Source organism: Poecile atricapillus, chromosome 2 (assembly GCF_030490865.1).
Source record: "Poecile atricapillus isolate bPoeAtr1 chromosome 2, bPoeAtr1.hap1, whole genome shotgun sequence".
In the NCBI taxonomy this organism is placed as follows: domain Eukaryota; kingdom Metazoa; phylum Chordata; class Aves; order Passeriformes; family Paridae; genus Poecile; species Poecile atricapillus.
In genome coordinates, this window is record NC_081250.1 from 78,011,896 (window position 1) to 78,035,165 (window position 23,270).

General features: G+C 39.6%; 1 protein-coding gene across 5 annotated transcripts in view; it reads right to left on the minus strand.

Annotated features, from left to right (window-relative positions):
• FBXL7 (F-box and leucine rich repeat protein 7) overlaps positions 1-23,270 on the minus strand; it is a 189,168-nt gene that overhangs the window by 23,727 nt on the left and 142,171 nt on the right. Inside the window, exon 3 of one of the 5 annotated variants that reach the window (XM_058832907.1) lies at positions 10,097-10,143. The exons of the other annotated variants lie outside the window; for them this stretch is intronic. The gene's annotated coding sequence lies outside the window, so the exon portion shown is untranslated. The remainder of the gene's footprint in view (positions 1-10,096; positions 10,144-23,270) is intronic. 5 annotated transcript variants of the gene reach the window in all.

The window sequence follows — 23,270 nt, forward strand, 5'->3', positions numbered from 1 at the left end:
AACTTCAAGACAAGTTGCAGGAATAAATTTATGGAAGAGAAATATTTTCAAAATCCCCAGTTCACGAGGATCAAAACCACAGGGACCTGCAGAACTCTGAAGTGTATTTCTGGCAGATGTGCGTGACTCTAAATGGAAAATAATATATAAAGCAGAGGAATGTTTGCCTCTGGAAAAAGCTGACAATATAATCACTTTGTTGTGTAATCAAGAGGACTTGCATCTAGTTGGTAGCAAATGCTGCAGTAGACAAATAATTCCCCCAAGAATTGCTGTTTCCAGCATATTCACCATAAACAAATTATTTGTGTAAAAGAACATTGTTTTTCATAATCAACTGTTGGCATTTTAAAAACATGCAGCTCTAAGAAATTACTGACTTTCAAATTAACAGGGGATCCAGAATCTGACCTTCAAAATTGGAGAAACAAATGGTAAGCAGTACGCTAAACAGAAGAATAAACAGTAATGAGAGATTTAAAACCATAAAATTGTGCTTCTCTCCTATCAGTCAAGTTTAGATCACAGAAACATAGAATGCTGATTGGTTGAAAGGGACCTTAAAGATTATCTAGATCAAATCCTCCTGCTGTGGAACGGACAACTTCTACTAGAATAGATTGCCATCCAACCTGGCTTTGACCACTTCCAGGGATGGGACATCTACAGCTTCTCTGGGCAACCTGTTCCATTGCCTCATTACCCTCACAATAAAGAATTTCTTCCATATATGTAATCTAAACCTAATCTTTTTTCACTTTGAAGCCATTTCCTCTTGTCCTGTCTCTACAGGATCTTGTAAACAGTATTTCTCCAGATGCTAATGATGCATTAAATCAATGCAATTTAGAATAGTACAAATATCCTTCTTAAAACAAAATCAGGCTTTGAAAACATAGTTCTTTGCTGATAATTTGGAAAAGGTAAACCTGCAAATTATAGGACAGAGTTGTACAGAGCACAAGAAGAGGCCTCTAGATTAAAAATAAGAAAACAAACTCAAAACCCAGCTGGTAAATCCAATCCCAGCTCAGCTTGGTTCAGCTCAAGTTGTTATGGATTGTCCATGAGATATTTGCAAGTGCCCCCTGGGCACCCCAGCTGACAAGCTGTGTGTCAGAGCAGTAGACACATCCCCCACCAGCTAAACTACCAGTAAGTAAGTGATAATGAAACAGCAATAAAAAGTTCTGCCAACAGACAAGAGAACATAACCTTCATCTAAAAAAACCTGCTTAGTAAGTTACCAGTGCTTAATAAGCCACTGCTCACTCCAGGGTGAGTTTGGTGAGCTCTTTTCAGTCCTGTAGGATAATTCCAGTGAGGCAGTAACAGTTTTCCTGACTTTATAAATGATATGTGTTTACCACCAAACTAATGCTTTTGCAGACCAGGAGCCTTGCCTGCATCCATCTGTAGGATGCCCATGGATTACAGAAAATCAGTAGAACTGTGCAAAGTGTAACTAAAGGCTGACCTGCAACACCTGCTCCTGATGGGCTCAGATACATTTACACCTCGGTTTTCAAAGTTTATTTTCTTTTCCAGGAATGAGATTCCTTCAAAGGTACCTGCTAGTATCCTGGCAAGCACTCTCATGTGTTGAGGGCAAATACCTCGTTTCTAGGGTTGCATCCCTCCTCCCTTCTCACCCATGGCCAAACTGAGAAAAACAAAGCTGGTCTCCAGGGCTTTTTAAAGTAATGGTAGAAAACTGCATTTCATCTGGATTTTTGCATTTCTTACAAACTCACAGTGTTGCCACTACATGCACAGACAAAGGAATCATTCAGCAAAGAGCTGGCCAAAGGCAATTCCTCAGTAAATCACCTTTGGACCTAGGTGAGAGGAACACTCTGGAGAGGATGAAAGAAAAGAAACATAGGCCTCCAAAGCAGAAACCCACAACACCAGCTCAATCTAACTTAGCCAGCATCTCTCAAACAAAGATACATAAAACGAGGCTTTTTCATAATAAACACGTCACATTATGAGAGCATTGCAGTGACAGTGAGCAGCCCCCTCTTGTTACAAAACCACACAATAATACACACAACAACTCACTGAGCAAGCACACAGTGCTTATTCAGAACCACAAGGATTAAAATTTTGTTTATGGGAAATTTGGGAGTTAAGCTGTGAAAGAGACGTGGCCACTGGCAGCTTTCATCTCCTAGAAGAATGTAACTGGCTCAAGCCCAACAGCACTAAGTTACATGGATTCCTGACCACCAGTGTGAAGCAGCCCCAGACTGTGTCAAAACAGATGGTACTTACGACTGCAAAAGCATTCAGAGGGCATTAGCCACCCTCTGAAACCCAGTCCTGCCGTCTGAGGTCCCAATAGTTGTGCCTGTGATTTGTGCTGTATAAATTGCAGATTGCTCTTTATACGCAGCAGCATATGGTACTCTGACATTTGAGGAGTATCAGATGTACATACATGCAAGTAAATCAGGAATTCAGCACTCAGTACTTATGGCAACTTCAGTAACTTCCCAATCTACTGAACGCCACAATAAATAACTGGTTTATTGTGCATAAAATATGAACTGACTGCAGTTATTCCTTTTCAATTCATTGTGATTTCAATTTACTGCAATGAGATAAACAAAATCATTCACTGACTCTTTCAATGTCACTTTGATTTCATTAACTCAAAATCAATGTGCAAAAAGAGAAAATGTGATGTTTATGTCTACGCAATTGCTGAGTTATTATTCAAAGCAAGAACTCTGCAACTATCTAAATCTTTCATCCTGTTTCATGTTAACAAGCTAATTATTTAAAACATCATCACAAGCTCTATATGGGATTTTACATTTATCATCAGATTTTATCACCAGTTTATGGCAGTATCTCAGGGAGTAGACTTAAAGGCAGGATAGCAGCAAAAGCAGCATTTGGAATCAAGAAATATTAGACATCTTGACAGTGTAAGAGGAAGATGAAGAGAAAGGCCCTTATCTCCACAAAGCCCAAGGAAAATGGGAACTTGTCAGGGTGGTCTCATGAATATGTATATACACCTGTATAGGTGTACAGGAGTCGCTTCTAAATATAATTATTCTGTGTTTATCAACTCAATTGAACTTAACAACATTCCTCTTTTTGAGGCCTTGCGCAAAAGAACAAATTGTGCCTAATTAAAGCAAATCAAGCCCTTGTGAAAAAGCCATAATATATGTGCTAATTCCCAAACTCCGCTTGAAAAGGTTAAGTGATCTTGATCTGTGCAGCTGAAGATCAAAAAGGATATGCTAATATGTACCATGATCTCTGATGCATGTAGAGAGCACAGAGGTGATGGAAAGGTTACTGTACTTGCAGAGCTATGCAAGAAGGAGCAGGAGCCAAGTTTGACAAGAGACAACATTGTCGTTGGGGGTTAAAAATTATGACACAGTAGACAAATAGGTCAAGGCATATGCTGAGTGGGTTAGCATTGACATCTAGAGCTTTCTAGGAAGCAGCAAAATTAAAAACAAAACAAAACATAACAATAGAGGAATTATCTATGAAGAAAATTTTGCTTTAACATGTTGTTTACACAGGATGACCCAAGAACTTTCTCACCCTTTATCATCAGCCAGCCCTGATTTGTTAGCCATCCTGGTCTTTCTAAAACAGAGAAGTAAAACTGTTATTGAAAGAATTTGCCAGAAGAGTGAAAAAAAAAGGAGTTAAATGATGCTTATTTTCATCATTGGTATGGATACACATTTGGGGCTGAGAAGCAATGCCCTTGCAACAGCTTTTTCAAAGTTGCTTTAGCACACACTTTTACAGATTTTGTACTCTATCCATAAAATACAGACCATTCTCCATTCTGAGAGGAAAGAGGATGAAGTGCACTGCAATTCACAGTAGCATACTACTCTACACACTCTGGTAATGGACTCTGATAAGTGTCCATTAGTGAAATTCCTTCAGCTGAAGGAACTGAAGGACTGAAATGTCCTTCAGTGAAATTCCTCAAGATTTTTTTTTTCCCCTCACAATACAGTGAATATACCAAAGAACCTTGTAACTTACAACTTGAGTTTGAGACTCAGCATTCACCAGCCTCAGTTCTGAGACTCCTGACCAGCACACACCACTGCCAGTCTTCCTCTTTGCTGTAGAAAAATTAGCATGTGCTCTCCTTTTGATAGAGTTGAGGCTACAGATTTCTTGGTGGGATGCCCTGTGCTAAGCTTGGAGACAAGAACTACCAGAACTACTGAATCGGTACTGAAATCCTAGTGAATCCACCCTCAGACCACTTCCAGTTGAACTGACGTTTATCCTCATAAGAGCTGCTTCACAAGTGAGGCTGATGGACACAAAGCAAAAGGGAAAGTTATTATCTTTCAGAAAAAGAAAAGCACTGTCCAGCTGCTCTACTACCATTATATTTAAGGAGTGATGACAATGTTGTGTTTACAGGATGTGTGATGTAAATTAAGGTAGATGTAATGAGGCTTGGGTTGTAGAAAAGACATTTAACACTGTGCTATAGTTCCACCAGGTACTGAGGTTTCAGGTGGAGAAATTATAGTAATGCCTTACTTCATCATCTCCCTCCTAGCTCCACAAGACTTCAAGCAGCACACTAATGCAAACAAAAAAATAAATTATAAAAATGTATTCCTAGCATTCTTCAGTATAATTTGGAAACATGGAACACAGCCAATAAGGAGAGATCACAAAGTCAAATTTAAAAGCTTTTAATGAGAAGGTAAAAAGAGTTTTAATTAGGAAACATTTAGAAGCACATAGTGACTTCACATTTTCCAGCTCACTGAAGTTACAAGCGAAGAGGCTGATGCTATAGTACCAAGTAGTTCCTAGGATGTGCAGAGTACCAGAGGCTACTGTAAATTCAGAGCAGCCAGCATCTCACAGGATCACAATTCCTCTCACTACACACTAAATCTGAAACACTGCCAGGTTAGTTCAATCTCTCTCTTCTATTTGTCGCAAAGAGACTTTTATAACATCAGTAATTAGCTGGAAAGTATTGCCCTCATTTCATCATGCTACTCATGCTGTATTCATGACTTAGCACAAACCAAGTATAGGAACATGACACTGCAAAAGTGTCACTATGAGAAATGCTAAAGTAAGAGGTGAGATGAGATTACAAACACGGAGGCACTAACCTGCTATAATCCAGTTATACATTTACTTGCTCCATCATTTTAATTCCATCTACAGAACACATGAACTGTGCACAAGGCACTGATATTACTGGTATTACACACAATTCAGGAAAATACTTCTGTAGCCCTGAGGGTGATTAAAAAACTAATAAAAATGTTGAATTTTTTTCTATTTAATATTTTATCCAATCTGGGAGACAGCAAAATCAGTTACCAATTCCTGATCACCCTGTAGTTTGTGGGAATAGAAGTCTATCACAAGACATCCCTCTTGTTCAGTTTGGACTGTTTTGACATGGTACAAGGAAGGAAACAGAAGTGGCAAAAGCACTGAAGTAGAACATTTTCAGTGACATGAGTGCATGTGGCTGCTTATGTCTACAGAGGTATCTTTATGCAAGGGCACTGAAGTCCTTCCATCTGAATCTCAGGAATTAAAATCCTCCCTAGGACCATCTCTGTAACACATGGAATGGGTCTTTTGTTCACTACCTGACAAAATGAGTTGTCTGTACATCAGCCTGGAGATGAAAAAGAAACTCTCCACCAAGCTGCTTCCCGTGACTTTTACAGTACTTGGATTCTGCCACTGCAGAGTCAGGCTGTGATTTAACTCATCACAGGTATACAAAAGTATACCTGGCACATACCTTGCAGAAAGGTGTCTGTTCACAAGGGCTGACGAGCAGAGCACAAGGACAGACTGTACAGTTCACATAGAGCATCACCTCTTATTGAACAAACCCTGGCCTTCACCATCCCACGTTTTAAAGGAAAGACCTTACAAAGCTTTGAGTTTATTGAAATCATGTAACAAACACATTTGCTGCTGAAGTGATATTTGACGTGCAAGGCTTTTATACGAACCATGGTTCCTGCACACCTCAGTGAAGCAGTCACTGCTCTTTATCTACAGCACTCACCAATGATGTTACTGAGTCTCTTTTACTGACTATAATGAGTTTCATGCAAGTGAAGCCATATCTGGGGAACAATTCAGGCAGAATAAGCTATTTTAACTGAGACTACAGCTGGCAGAGCCTGCCCCTTAGGCAAATTGCCTTGTAACACAACAAAGTCTCATCTGCCTGCAGTACATTGCAGCAAGCTTGCCAGCCTTTCTATGGACAGATACCTGCTCCTTGAAGGGAATTCAGATTTTTGTTTATAGAAAAGTTTCAAACTCTCAAAAGCAAAAAGCAATCTCATCACATTTGAACTGCATTTAGCAGCCTTGCTTGTACACAAATGTACGGGTGGAGGGTGTGCTTCTATGCCCTGCCAATGCAGCAGAAGATTACTGAGGATAACAAAGTGAGATCTAGGAACAGCTGGTGATGGCATGGCTCAACCCTGGCAAATGGTTAGGGATGCCACCTTTTAAGACAAATGTGAGTGAATCATTGGTGGAGTGCAGGTGTATAAAACACATAAAATCAGAGTGTGCTTCCCAATACTGATCATGTTAAAATGCAAAAAAACAGTCATCTCTAACCAGTCACCTTAATAATGAAGAAAATCATCATCACCAGTCTGAGCAGTTTCCTAGTCAGAGGCCAGGAGCTGCCTGCGTTCAGGCAGGCTGCTGCAGGCAGACCCACAGCTCATGGGGTGCACCCATGGATGCTCATGGATGCTGCCTCACCAGCTGCAGGGAGCAACACTGGGTCCCAGGAGGTGAGAGCACCCACATCTCCTGCAGGATATGGGTGCACTTCAGACAGGGAAAGAGGGGAGACTGTAACCCACACATGCTGGTAGAGTATGTGAGAACAGAGTATGCAGAACAGAGACTATAACTTTTGGGGATTAGTTAAATCTGTTTTCTGTAAGTGCTTATTAACATTAATTCAGCGTTCAGGGTTGTAATTTATCTGTGGCATTACTGGTACTGATCCCAAATGAGCAGCTCATTGACTACTGATTAAATTCATGCCATTATTAAACTGCTTTGATCCTAATTTTAGTTCAAACTATGTGAACTGAATAGCACTCCACTGCAGCACATGTGACTCATCACTCACTGCTGTTTGTTTCTGTTATACTTTTACGGATGAGAAAACTGATTTATATCAGGTGTTGACAAGAATTTCAAAATAAAGCTAGGGATTAAAGAGTGTTGTTTAACCAGCTGCAACAAGCCATTGCTCTGGAAAGGTGTGGACAAACTCCAAAAGCAACCTAGATGTCACTGTGGATTTGTGGAGCACTGGTAGCATTGCATAGTGGAGCAACAGGGAGATGCTGAACACCTGCAATGAGGGATCATGTTCTGCCTTGGCAAGGACTGCAGCTGATTCATACTCCGGTTTCTCCTGCAGGGAATCACAACTGTGATATAATCTAATTATCTCTCCATACAGATGTGTGGATTATTTCCATATATAGCTAAATTTGGCTGTACCTATAGGCAGTTTACTATAATTACAGACGGCCAGAAATGAAACAGTGGCTTTGAATTTTCTTACTAAGTATGGAAAGTAATGAAAACTGCAGAAGTGCTATGATTGAATAAAAAGCTCACCTTTCATTTATAAAAGTGTGTGCCAGGGAAAACTTAATAATATACACCTAATATAATTAGGGAACCAAATTAAAGGCATTTAAATAATTGAAAATATTTTTCTAGGAAAAGGTATCAAATTCCAAATTTTACCCTATTAACTTTCTCTTTTTTTCTACTTTTTTGTGTTAAAGTATGTGAAATCAGGAATTGGCATATTACAATAGACGAGTATGAAAAGAAGCCAAGCACCCAGTGGCACAGTGGTAAGGACCATTCTTCAGCTGGGTTAAATTTAGCTTATTAAAATTAATTAAAAATTCATCAGGCAAGCCACAGAAAATAGCTCTACAATAAGGGGCACTTGCAGAGGCTTCATCTGCTTTGCTTAAAATGGAGACACTTCATGATAGCACTGCTCAGAAAACAGATGGACACGACCTGTAAACTTTAATACTAGCCACCTAGATATTATAACTTTATGTTAAGTTTACACTGCAAGGAAAACTGCTTTTAGCATGTGTCCAGCACATCCTTGGAACTCAACCAGGCAATGGCCCTTCTCACTTTCCTGGGAGTAATGCTACCTTGAGCTGTAGTAATTTATGAGAGACACAACTGCAGTACTATAGCTTTTTTCAAACCTATACCGATTTTTTAATCAAATTCTCCCTTATTAAACTCTTATTCTCCCCTTTCAACAGAGTGGCAAAAGAATAGACACAACAGATCATAAGAATGACTCTGGGTTATACCAGGCCTTCAGGCGAGCTCCAGTGCAGCCCATGAGACAATGCACCCTGGGGATGAACCAGCGCAGGACCAGAACTCCCAACTGTGGAAAACATGGAGCACGACCCAAACTGGGGACAGCTGCAGCTGTGGGAGACATGCTAGGGAAATGGGATGCTTTCCCAAATCATGGGAAGCACTGTGGTTTCAGAGGATACAAGCACTGAGCTGTTGTCAGCTATGATGGTGTAAAAAGTGCTGCCATTTAACTCTTTTCCCTTTCTTGCACCCTCTGTTAAAACCCATAATTCTACTGCACAATATGGTGTCAAAAATATCATACAGATAATGATGAGTGGAGCCAGAGGATGAAGCCAGACATTTATTCTTGTGTTGTAACCAATATAAACTGGATTAGGAAATTAAGTTTATATTTAGTTGTGTATTTTAAAATAAGCCATAATAACTGTTGCACTAACATACAAGGAACTCAGAAGCTGTTGGATGTCTTGGCAACCTTGATGTAAATTCATATTCTGCTTCTTTTAAAAGACTGCATCCAAAAGAAACACTGCATCAAATGTATTGTTGAGACTTTCCTCAGCACATGTTTTGACATCAAGGCAAATCTTATGAGTCAGGGTGCTGAGAAGCTCAAGAAACAGACCTGACACTGCTGCATCTGACAGATTCACTACTGGGAGAAAGTAAATTGCCTGTCTTCTTTTGACAGTTGAACAGGAGACCTCAGGCGCTTGGCTTCATGCTCCCCATCAATACCCTCCAAGCTCTCCAGCTTCAGCACATGGTCATCCAGGCATGCAGCAGGGCTGAGCAGCCTCCTGTGCATCTGGCACTGAGGTGTTCCTGGTGACATGGATGGACCTCTGAAGGAGCTTCAGGGCACCTTGAGACATCCATGCTCTCAAATGATGCATCTAAACTACATCAGTCATTTGTGAGCATGCCACCTGTCCCCTGTGCCCCTCACCAAAGCACTGGCAGCTTACTTCTATCCCATCTAATTAGTCACCAGGAGTCATTTAGCAGCCCGAGAGCAAGCCCAGCCTGGTCACAGAACAGGTCTGCTTCCCTGCAATTGCATATTTTGGCATCTGAGCGTTAAAGGCAAGTGAGGTTCACAGAAACTCAGAAAATTTCTTTTTTCACTCATTGGCATGCGCACATGGTGCCACCAACCTGTGTTAGGCATCCCATAAAAATCATGCAGAATTATGACATACTGCAACATTTTTAATATTCGTGCTCACCCAGACATGCATCTTTCTTTGGCCCGAGGTCCCTCTACTACTCTGAGCATTCAGATACAGTTGCTGAAATGCAACCTGTTGTTTGTTTCCCCATACCAGTAGTAAAGCCCATACAGCCAGAGCCAGGTATAACTTCTTCACCATCACAGGCAGTAGTTGCAGCAGACAAAATTGGTATACACAGATACAAATTGCTCTGGTTTAATGGGAAAAAAAGTAAAGCAAAAGCAAGCAGATTACAGGTGCTCAGGAAAGAAGATAATGCATCATACAACAAAAACTTGATTAACACCTTAAGTTAGAGGAGGTGGCAGACTTGAAATACAACCCTCTGCACACACTACCACGCACAGTGTGGAATCACCAAATTCTTGCATGCAACAGTGAAAAACCTGGCAAGTTCATTATTTGAAACAGTTTAAATTTTCAGTTCAAGTTTCATTTACCTGTATGACGGATTATATCCAAGCTGAGACATGCTGTGAGGATTCTCCTAGTAAGTCAATAATCACAACAAAAGTCTGTTTAACAGGGATACTGTTTCACATTCATTCATTAACTGCTTTGAAATCTTATGAAAAAATGTAAAAAAAAAAAAAAAAAGATAGAGAGAAATCAAAGCAGGTAAATTAACCAGCCTTCCTTAGGCTACAGAGATAACCACTGTTAGAGGCTGTGGTGAGGTTAAAGCCTCTATCACTGGTTTCTACAACCTGGGCAATACATTTAAGTTTTCTATATACTGCACTTTAAACACACTCTAGATTTAGGCTTTTTACATGAACCTTCTACTTTCCAACCCCAAAATATCATGTTGCCCACCACAACGGGAGTTGCCATCCACAGGATGGTTTGGTTCTGCCTCTAACTGCTCTCAGTCACGGCACACTCCCAGGACACTGCAGAGGAACTCCCGGAGCTTGCTATCCTGTGCAGATACCAGACCTCAGCACAGCCCTGCTAGCAAGGAAACTTGGCAGAGGCTCACAAAATACGCAATTTAACAATCAAGGGCCTTGTTGAGTTGGACCTTTTATTGAACACAACTCTGGCCCTTGTCTCCTCTCTCTGTTTATAAGGCTAACCAAGTAGATAAACTATTGCTCTTAAATTATGAGGACCCACATTTATGAGAGCAATTATCCTTTGTTTGTTTAGAAAGGCTATTTGTCTTTCTCCTGTCTTTTACATGACTCCCTGCCTCCTTTGCCCAAAACAAAGCAAAATGTTTGGATTTTTATTTGAGGGTGGGCTCCATCTGAAGTTCACTTAATGAGAGGAAATCTCTGCTATAATCATTGGATGGGAGGAGCTAGAGGAGGAGATCAAGCCTTGCTTCAATTCAGATGAAAGTCAGGGAAGGGAATTGTCTGGAGGAATAGATAATATTTTTGCTTTTATACATCTATAAAATTAATTATAAAGTTGAGGTGGCTTGGCTTTAAAAAAAATAATGTAAAAATTACTGTTCACATCATACAGTAAGTACTTCGCTGTCACTGTGCATTAGTGCAGGGCAGGGTTTGAACACTGGACTGGCGCTTCTGCAGTCTGTTCAGATGAGATGGAAAGTAAAAACACACTGCTGGGGCTTTAAGAAGACCATGCTATCTCTGGAAAATGGATTAAACGATATCTTCCAAAATACTAAAATATGTCTTTGTAAGACTGCTCTATTCATCATTAATACTCCCAACATAAGACACATTTGAGCTCTGCAAGTGAGCACACTTGGCTATCTGACAGTGCTTTCCAGAGAGGTGTCAAGTACCAAGCATAGATGGACTTCCTTTAACAGTTTCAGAAAAATGATCCCACATATCAGCTCTGTCATTCCTATAACTCCAACAAGAATCTAAGACCTGAACAGTCCTGTGGCCTGCAGCCAGGCATCTATTACCCTGAAGACCTCTGTTCTTCCTTCCTCTCCAGAATTTTCAATATGTGCCCTCTGATACGAAAGGCAACACCCAGACTGAGCATTTGAAATCATGGAAAAGGAAGCTTTCTTGCTTGGAAAACCACAGCAGCCGGAGGGAAAGGAAACAGGCACATGATGTAGCTCCCCCTTTCCTCAAGCACACACCTCCACACAGTGAGTAACACTGAAACTGTTCTGTTTTAAGAAATGCCCCAAGTAGGGGAAATCCTCCAGTGTCCTTTCAAGTGTGAAACCATACATGTCCTTCTGAGACATGAGGATGGGACAGATCTAGAGTAGCTGAGCTTCATCTTGGGAAACTATTTTTTAAAAAAATTGAAAAGGAAGATACTTTTGAAACAAGTGCTGCAGAACTGTCAACAGAAGAGAACACAGGGCTGGCAAGTGCAAGGAAGGATGCAGATGGGCAGAGTCATCGCACAACTAACAGCCACTACAGAACAGAAGTACAACACAGAAAAACCTTCCAGAAAAGTGGCTGTTGCTTTGTTCAACAAAGCTGATCAAAAGATACTTCAGAAGTGAAATGCATTTTCTAAATTAGGGATTCTTAACTCTCTGACAGGAAAAACACTGACTAAAGTTCAGTGGTTTTCCTGCTCTACAGGTACTAGGCACCCATACCCCTTTTATTAACTGAAATTCAATGTTTCAGTGCAGAAAGCAGAAGCACCAGACACTTGCAGGCTGAAAGTACATTTTTCTGTTTATATGCCAAAGTCACTAACACTCTCTGTCACTAACAGCTTCCATATCCAGATTCTAACACAGCTTCCATGTCCAGATATGATTAGAAGGGATCTTTTAATGGGACTCACTGACATATACAAAGTTACAACTGAAGGTTATCTTTCATATTGCAGGATGTATTACACTCTCAACAATGCAGCTCTGAAATAAAGTCACAAGTTTCTCTTCTTGTAGAATGTGCTTTCAAAGTTAAATGAACACAGTTATCTTTAGGCAGAAATATGAAGTACTGTAGAATCAAAGAACCATTTTGGTTGGAGAAGACTTACAGGATTGTCAAGTTCAAGGACAAATCTAACACTGTCAAGTCCACTAGTAAACCATGTCTCCAAGTACCACCTGTACAATGTCTTTTAAATCCTCCAGGGATGGGGACTTCACTTCCCTGTGCAGCCTGTTCCAGGTCCTGACAACCCTCCCTTTTGATGAAGAAATTTTTTTCTAAACCTCCCCTGCTGCAACTTCACACCATTTCCTCTTGTCCATCTGGTTGCCTGAGAGAAGAGACCAATACCCACCTGGCTTTCAGGCAGTTGTAGAGAGCAGCAAGAGAGCAGTAAGACTTCCTTTCTCCAGGCTAAATAGCCCAGCTCCCTCAGCCACTCCTAAGACCCATTTTCTTAATCATAAAAGGCATAAATATGAGCTCATGCAAGAGCTAAATGCCATTCTACTTTTCAGAAGCAGATTTTTTCTCTACAATTATTTTTTTGTTTTTTGTTTTTTAATTTTTGTTTTTGTTGTTGTTATTATTTTAAACCATCATCAAACATTTTTAAGGAGGAAGTTTATGCCATGTCCTAAATATGAATTTTATAGAAAGCTTTTGCTGTAAAAGAGTTGTCTGGTTTGATTAATAGTCATCTTGAACAGGAAATACTTGTATAATGTGAATACATCTTGGATACAGATCTGGCTCACAGTAGGTCTTTTGTGCTGCAGAGACTAACCTGGAATTGTTCCCACTGATATTGCTTTAAACAATCCTTCTGGACTGCAAAATGTGGATACCAGCATCTCCTTCTGCAGGTTTTAAGCTCTCCAGCTGGAGAAGGGAATTTACTCAAGTTCCACCAGATACAGATGAAGAGAAACCACCTGATTACTGAGCTGTAAAACTTGGCCTTTTGGTCAGAAAGCCTCTAAACCCTATCACATGGCCCAGCATTGCACACTTATAGAGCTTAGAATAGAGGGCCAAGCTATGGAAAAACCTAAGGTTACTTGTTAGCTGGCAAACAAAAACCACTGCAAGCAAGTCTCAACCAAAAAGAAAAGTACCAAAGGACAGAGGAAGATCTGGTGGCTACAGTTCACTCATGTTTCTAGAAGATATGCAATTAATATCTACACTGAAGGTCTTGAAAGAAACCCTGCAGCCAAAACAAGCGGGAAGGTCTCAAAGGTGAACTCCTTATTTTTTGAGAACAGGAAACAAAGTAGGAGTTTTCAGTTACTTGTCATACAGGCAAGGATCCAGACAGTTTGATAGGATCACATGAAATCGACACAATGTGTTTAACAGGAAAACAGTAAGTATGATGGTTGATGGATTAAATTATTCAAGGAGGTGAAGATGAGTTCTTGGTCTGGAGAGCTGCAGAAAAGTCTTAATCGTACTCTGTTACTGGACATTATATTGTCAAATAATTTAATGTGGGTATGAATGAATGAACACTCATTTGAATAAACTTTCAGGCACGCACACAAAAATAGGTAATTTCCACATAAAGCGAAACAGTTTGAGCTGACCATTGCTATTGACAAGTGAGATCTTGGGATTGCAATAGACACGCCATAGTTCCAAGTATACATAGTCTTGAACAAAAACACAAGGATAAAATCAAAGGAATAATATCCTCTCACAAAGGAATAAAGAACAGGAAAAGAGCAATCATCACTACAGAGATAAAAAACAACTCAGGTTCTGCATGCAGTCCTGGTCCTCTCCTCTCAAAACACTTTAGTATAAGCAGAAGCAGTTCAGAGGAGGATGCTAAGGACAAGCAAAAAAAGGAAGAGCTTTAGATTGACATTCTTCAGTCAGAAGAAGAGAGAATTGAAAAAGAATATGATGGAGACCTGTACAGTTACAACAGGCATTAAAAAACTATACCTCACTTATTTTTATGCACTAGAGAACAGATGATAGAAATCAAACCAACCATTGACAGGCTCAAGCCAAACAGACATGAGAGGGCAACAATCTGTAGCTGGAGGACAGCAGCATTTGCAGAAATCACCTCCTATCATATTCATAATGCTTATAGTTTTTATCCAGCTCCATCAGCATTTAAAATCTCACTCCTTCCTCTCCCATGTGGATTTTTAAATCCTGTAAGAATGCTGTATAAGCACTTCCAACAAATATAAGACTGGAAACACATTATACTGCAAAGCGTTAAGAGCCGCTGTCTCTTCCATATAGAGTATTGCAAACATGATTGAAACTGATGAGTGTTTTCAAGCCCTAAGGCTGACTGGAAGATGCAATTAAATGCCTCCTTTTATAAGAACAGCTGGAGCCAAATGGTTGTGAAAAACTGGTGAGGGCCATAAGTCAAGAAAGTAAGCTGTGAACTAGGTCAAGAAAAGGTTAAGTTGTAAACAAGCAATCTCGCACTAAGGACTAAAAAAATTAATGTGCGGCCAACTGCTTAAGTGTGTAAATATTAGGCTTCCAAATAAACATGTCTGAATATAAGGGAAAGAAAAAACATAGCAGCAGATGAGCATTTTCCATCAACAGCCTTGCAAAGGTAAGGTAGACCTAGGTAACACACATGGGATCAGCAATTTAGCGCAAAAGACCCGTGGGTACAGTGCATAAGCAAGCCCCTCAGCTTGCTAATACCATTACACTCAACAAGTCTCTCCACAACTCCCTGATAAGACCTGATGATCTCAGAGATCATTCTTAATGACTCTGTGATAACTCACTTCCTGCAGTTCAGAGAACCATAAGAATAATTCTTAGTCTAATTTTTGAAATGTTGAAAACAACCTTCCCAGTTCCCATACAATGGCCAATGGCTCAAGCTAGCATTACTGCAAGTAAATGTTGAGTTTTGCGAAGTTTGACAGTTTCCTCATCAGGTTTTTTTACATTTCAGTCAAATACCACCTGTAAAAACTTACAGAGAAGAGCTGTGATCTATGTCTGACCACCTGCAGTATTACACATGAATTCTGGCAATAAAAAGAAAAAAAATTATTTCCCCAGGATGTCCTGCAGGACAAAAACATCCAGAAAATCGTTGGTATTTGGCAATACTTCTATTAAAATCTAGTCAAGGAAGAAAGGAGGATACTTTCCCAGGTATCCAAATCTCAAGATGAGTAAACAGAACCACAGTAAGGCATATGTCAAGAAAAGACAAAGTTTAATACTATCAGGATCTGAAAGTTATTGCTTGTTTTTGTCAGAGATAAAAAAGTAATACAAAAGAAATATTCTGTCTATTAATATTCCTGTCTCTTTGGGGCATGAAAGGCAAGCTGAGAAACAGGCTCACTCAAGTAGCTCATGTACAGAAATCCCACCCTGGGAATGCCTGATGTGGAGCATCATTCATCAAAAGCAATTCATTTTCACTGAATGAAGCAGCAAAAGCTTCTGTTTTCTCCTCAGGGAAATGGAGTAGGGTACTGGTGTGGGAAGGAAGAGTGATCCTCAGTGTTTGTGCAGAGTTTACAGATACCCATGCAGTACCATTTTCCCTAAATATATTTTTTCTCTCTTCAGCACCTCTCCACTCATGCACACACCTGAACTTCTGCAGTAATTAGAGACACCCCTGCAAGGCCCAGAATACCACAGAAAGCTCCCAGGCCGTTCTGTGGCTTGAAGTGATCTGTATAGCACACACCAAACAGTGTCCAGCCAAATCGTGATTAATCTTCCTTGAGTATTCTTCTGTCACTGGGTCCTTTATTCACATGTAGTTACAACATCGAGCAGCCCTAAGCAGGGCCCAAGTGCAGCAGCAAGCAGCTTTTTCTGCTTCACAGCTGCGAGTGCTGCTTTGGATTAGAGCTGGATTGCTAATAAAGCAGCATAAGTGGCTCAGGGTGTGCCGAAAGCCAGGGGAGTGCATGCCTGCACAAATGCTTTAATCCCAGGAAGGAAGAAGAGGTCAACTTGAAGTGAAGCTTCAGTGAATTGTTCCTGCTGACCTTCCAGACTGCCCTAATTTTGCCAGCACAGAAAGGTCACCTTCACAACAACGAGCAACCCTATCAAAAACATTATTTTAACAGTAGTGCTGAGAACACAGAGGGTCTGTAATTAATAAAACAAGGAAACTCCACCAAGGTGTTTTTAAAGGGTTTGGTTAGAGGAAGAAGGTAACTTCTTAATGAAAGCAACTTAATGAAAAAGCAGCAAAACAAAAGATATAATGCAGAGGGTTCACTGGAGTTCAGTTTTTATATATTGAATACATTTTTTTCAACATTATTGCTCCTTTTTAAAATAGTCCACTGCACTTCAAGGAACAATGAAGGTGCATATAAATAAGCTAAGAGCTAGGTTCCCTTAGGCTATTTGAAGAGGAACGGGTAACATCTGACAACTTTATTACAGGTTTTTAAGTTTAATAAACACTTGCAGGGAACAGCAAGAGTACTAAGAAACAGGTAACTAAGCAGGAACAAAGACATTCATGATAGTATCAGGACAGGAATTCCAAATATGTTTGAATTCTCAGTCTGAATTACTAGATACACCATATGTGTAGTAAGCAGGCATACTGCCACAACATGGGGAAAAAAACAACCCCAGAACTCACTCCCATCAATTATTTGTATAATAAATTATCAGTGAGGCAAATCACCATGGCTGGGCTGACAACTGCAGTATTATCAACACTCAAAGAACAGCTGTACACTGAAGTAAAACCTATGCTGCTGTTAGGGGAGGTATATTGAGCATGAAAATATTAATCAACCTATCTGCAGTAAAAGATAAAAGTAGCTTTACTGAATCCTCATTTTTTCTCACGCAAAAAAATCCTCATTTTTTCTCTTATCCACCATGATTTTAAGAGCTGTGGTGGCCAGCCTGAAGAGGCATTCAGCTGCCTAGTAGAGCAGGCAGAACCTGGCCAGGCCCATCCTGTAGATTGGCCCTGCATAATCCATGCAGTCCTACATGCGATAGCCAAGATCACTGCCAACGCACCAGAAGTATAAGCAATAAAGGATCAAGCATATATCTGTACCTACCTCAGGGAAGAACATCACAAGTTTACCTGCCACTAATTAATTACAAAAAAATAAATCAATACTGCTAAGTTCCCTCTCATCTCTGAATCACTCTATTCCTTTAGCCTCACCCTTTCAGTTTAAGACACTGGTCATCCTCATTCTGAATAGCTGTTTATAAATAGTTTCCCATTTAGTCTATTTATGGAGGCTTGCTTCATTTGACTAGTTTCATTTTTGAGCTTCATGCTACTTCTGGCAGTTCTGAAAGACTGTTGTCCACTTTACCACCCAGTATAAATTCCTGTGCAAGACAGTGCCCTAATGGTGTGCTTATTAATAAAACTCTGCTCAGTACCATTTGGTTTCCATCCCTTCTCCATGACCATCCCTTCTTCTCAAGTACATCTTTTGAAAGATCTCACACTAAGCAGTTCTTGCCCATTGTCTTAATCTTCTTTTGTGTTTTCCACAATATCCCTCACTTTTCATAGCACCACTAAGATCTCTACTTCAGAACATGTATGTGAGATGCTTACCATATCTTTAGTTCTTGGTTGGGAATGGATTGTGGCATAGTAACCAGCACTGTCTTTCTTTTGAGAGCTACAGATACTGAATGCCATTGTTACAGCTGCAGTCTTATCCCTGACACAACTCTTTCTTTGTGTAGCAGGTAGGTCATCAAGCTTCTCTCATGTGCTCACCCAATTTCTGAGGTAGTTTCTACTACCCCATGTAAAATCCTGTCCTCTTTTCAGCATTTATAATTTTAATTCTGCTCTGAACCCAGGCCTAGATCAGAGAGACTAACCAGTTCAGGGAAACATGTTACTCTCCATCCTTAGAAATCCCTCGGATCAAAAGGAGATCTGTACTGCTATATTCTGCCTTCTTTACACTCTAATAGGCTTTTTATAACCTCCATCACCTTTGCGCATTCAGGAAGGAAACAGTGCATAGCAGGCTGGAGAAACAAAATTATTGAAGAAAAAAGCAGATGCTTCCCCAGCTTATGCAGTAAACATTTTTAACAGCTCTACAAACCCTGGAATAGCTTGAGTCAAATTACGAACCAGTTTTCATAATGAATGAAAAATGAAAAAAAAATTAAAAGGGGGAAGAAAGCCACCCTAAAACATGCTCAGTCTGGAAAACATTTTCCTTGTCAGACAAAAAAAGAAGGAAAATGAAGCCAAAAGGTGTGTGATCTGAATCAAAAATTTGGATTCAAATTCAAAACCTGTATCTACCCAAAACACTCCACACAATACCATACAAGCTCTTGGAGTTTGACTCTTCTGCGTTACCTCTCAGCAGTAAGAGATGGTGATATACACCAGCTCTAGTCAGCGCTATTCTTATTAAAATAACATCTTTAAAGAGGCATGCTTAGAGTTTTAGTTGTCAGCATCAAAAGATTTTTTATTTTAACAAGTCGTGTTATATTAAAGATGGAGAATATAAAAGAATCAAGAGTTTAAGATTGAGAGAAGCTAAAAATCTAATTTTTTAAAACAAAAGCCAGGGACTTAGAAGGACAAGCTCACAAACTTATCAACAGCTCAAAATGTAGACACTGTGTTGCTTTATATGATGTATCTTCAAATAATTCAGACTTAAGCTTTATGTGATAACCTAAAATTATATAGAATGATTTAATAAGTTTTTAAAATTTTTATATATTTGCACAAGAGCCACTGAATGTCAATGTAAACATGCTTTAATCTGGATCTCAATATTTATTGATTGCAAATTCTTCAAATTCTGTTATTTACATCCATACTGCAGAGCATTCTCAAAGCATTGCTTGTACTAAAGAGCGGAAAAACTATTCCATTTTCACTCTGTTTTGATATGACTGTGAAGTGTGCCTGAACTTAGGCCTTTGCTCTAATACAGGAACTTTTCATCTTCATAAAAATGCAATTGAGAAGGGGAAAGGACTCTAACAAGTAACTGCCTTAATCCAGCCAAACCAGCATTTAACTTCTTACATATTTTACTTAAACAAAATATAAGTGACTCTAGGGAAAGCAACATTAATAAACATGATCATATAAACTTTGCAGTGAAAATTCAATTTTACCTTTAACAGCATCTTTCAAACAGTAAACTTTATTATAAGACCAACAACTTAATCAGATCCTAGCACCAAAATCAGGTGTTTCATTTTCAATTTTTAATGTTTGTTCAATTGCTTCTTGGAAGATTTCATGCCCTAAATAAGATAGAAAATGCCAATGAAAATGTCAGATTCTGCTGGAAACTGGACTGATGCCTTCACTCTCCTCAGTTCCAGGAAATTTTTGCTTGACCAAGGAAAGTATTCCTCTTTGGCTACTGCAAGATTCCATATCTGAATATAAGAGATAAAATACTAAAATTTGTCCAGAATGCTATTCTAAAACTTGGGTTAATTGCAATTTCAGAGTCATACTGCTCTGAGATGATGGTGCAAATTACGTCCAATGGTGAAAAGGAAACAATTATGATACAAGCTAGTCACAGACCTTTATATTTCTTTGGTTGCTTTAAGTCTCCATAGCACTCTATACTGTTCTCCTACACACTATCACCCTCAACACTTATTCCTAGTATTTCCATTGAAATTTCCAGAAATGCTCTGAGGCATTTTCCTCCCTGCCCTCATCACAGCATTTGCAGCACACAAATATGCACAGCCTGGCTTGTCCCTTAAGTATACTTTCTGTTTTAAGACACTATTGTTCTTTACATGCAAACATATAATTTTCCAGACACTAATTTCTTTCTCAAGCCATAATGTCTTTAGCATATTTAAAGGCAACTCCACAAACTTTATATGCTAGGCTAGCGCATCATTAACTTTTTCAGGGATGCTATTTACATCTCTTTCCTAAGAACACATGGAAGAGCTTTTGCCCATTTGGAAATTCAGTATGGAGCCAAGCTTTCCACACTTAGTGGAAGCTCTCAGGTTTCTGGAAGCCTCCAGCTCTGCATGCTCAGTTTGAGTGATTACACCCAGACCTGCAATAAACCATAAGTTGCTTCATCTTCTGCAGGGGGGGCACACGGAGGAGAATGACACTGCATCCATAATCTCCTCTGACATTGTAATGTTTCCACCAAAGTGTGAAAAAATATAAATATTGACTTTCAACTGCAACTTTGTGTGGCTAAAGAGCATAATGAAAGACAGCAACTTATGGTCTGCAAGTGCTGTTCAAAGACAACTTTGCTGCAAAAGCAAAAAGAACTTCCCTGCCCCTGCAGAGTCCAGGCTGATCATGAGCACTATGTATACAGCACAAGAGAAAAGAGGTGTTCCAGTTTTGTATGGTTAAGATTTTGCCAAAATACATAAATATTGGAAGGGAAGTAAAAGCTGTCATTTATATGCGAGGTTAATCTTTGCAGTTCTATGGATTGTCATTAAATAATGGTGGACAAGAAATTCACAGGAAACATAATTTTGTTACTGAAACTTCTGCACTTCTGTCTCAATACTTGTTCTAAAAGTGTTGAAAGAGAGTCTTACAGACTGACCTTGGTGTAGCTGCACCCATGAGCCTGCCCTAAATTTTGTACCTATCCTATGGAAAATATAATCTATATGCAAAGACTCATGGTGGCTATAAAATATGTACATTTTTGTAATGTCATAAAATTATCCTTTCATGTACATTTCACGCAAGCACAAAAACTGTGGAAAATTTTTAATTACTATAAAGAATTTTGTACATATAAAAGGGGAAAATCCAAAGCAATTGCATCCTCCTTCTCTAAAAGCTAAACAGTTCTAAAAGCAGACAAAACCTGTGCACAAAGTATTGTGTTGATGGGCTTATCTCCCAAGCATACTGCATCATGCACAGACACAAACCAAGTCCTTGGACATCCTCTGGAACGAAAAACATGAAATTCCTCCATTCCCTGAGTTTCTGGATGACTCAGACATGTTTCCAGTGAGTCCAATAACTTCCCAGGCTTCCAGGTTTCTACATTCTTATAAGATTACGGAATCTATATGACAAGTTGAAGGAACTACAACAGCATTGCTTTGGCACACATGGGAACAGAAAGGCTCTCCAGAAACAGGAGCATTAAGGAACGGAAAGAGAAAGCAACTCTGTACGATTCAATGCAAGCCCCAAGGGACAGATGAGGTGAAATGTTCCAGGAGATTTCTCGTTATTTGCAGAACACTTAATTACTTGAAGGACAGCATGTTTCTGCTCTTGTAGATGCTGCAAACCTGTCACACCACAGGACAGATTTACAAGATGTATTTCCTTCAGTGCCCAGCCAGATGCAGCAGGTTCCACTGGGTTGATTTGACTCCACATGTAACTGCATCTTTCCCTGGACTGCTGAAATGCTGCAGTTGTTAGAGCATCCCATTGTGTCACAGCACTGCATGGCTCACACAGCTGCACCCGGCCTCTCCACGGTCTGGTTTTGCTCACGCCTGGGAAAGGCAGTACCACGGTCTCTTCTCTTGCATGCCAGAAGAAATGGATCAGTGAACTCCAGGTGGGATGTGCTGTGCAGCAGCCAAAATGAGGCCAGTTTTAAGAAGCCAAAAGCAGCCCTTTGAAGTGTCAATAGATATAATACTCTGCATCATGTCACAGAGTTTTCTGTCATGTATCACAATGAAACCCAAGGTTTGCTTCAGAAAGATGTGATTGGTAACTCTGCTGCCATGAGCTCAAGTAAGCTGTGACAGCCACTGTGCTTTCCTCACTAGTGAGACATGTTGCAGGTGGGATATATGAAGGAAGAATAAGAAAGGACACAATACACAAATCAAGTACCTAAAGAGACCTTTGGAAAGCCAACTTATGACAATGAAACTGTTAACATGAGGGTACTTACAGTCATCTGGCAAAGGATTTCCTGTGCTTAACCTCTGCTTTCAAAAACAGAATATGCAGACACTGGGAAAGGGATGAAGGTATATGTTTTGAACCACTCTCAGCCTCTGCAGGCTTGTTAGATATATGAAATAATATATTTTTGTTCCCCAGCAAATGTCTTTAAAATGAATAGTGCAGAACCACTGCAAACTATCCACAGGGAAAAATACCTATTCATTCCATTGCCATGTATCTACTCCAGACTCCTTGCTACTCACAAAAAATTTCAATTGTTTAGTGCGTTTAAATGACTGCTAGAAGGAATAATTTCTGCCATCTTTTTCTTAATCTTAATAAAGTCTTTTCCCCTCTTGCCTCCTTCTGATTTTAGCATAAAATATGTTCCCATGTTAAATGTGACTGCAAAGAAAATTACATTATTTACAACAGAATTCAAGTTGCACTCATAATCTTTAAATTGTTTCTTTAAACTTGGTATATAAAATCCCAAATGCTTCTCAAAATTAAAAGGGAAAATGTACATAAAATGCTTAGCACAAAATGCTTAAATCCAGTCTTATTTAGCAAGTACATGTTCTACATTGTTGAATGGGTTCCAGAATGATGCTTCACATTATTTCCAAATAATCTTTACTGTCCTATAAAGCAGTCCACCGTATGAAATTTTTGGATTGGACCCATAAGCAGATAACACAGACACATTTATTTAATGCTGTAACAGAAACAGGCATATATTCAGTATAAAACTTACCCCAAGGATAGAGGATTTACAAATGCCTAGGTCAATGAAATGAGAAAATTGGGCAAAATATTGGGAATCCTGGGAAACTAGATCTGAAGGCTCCCACCCTGCAAGGG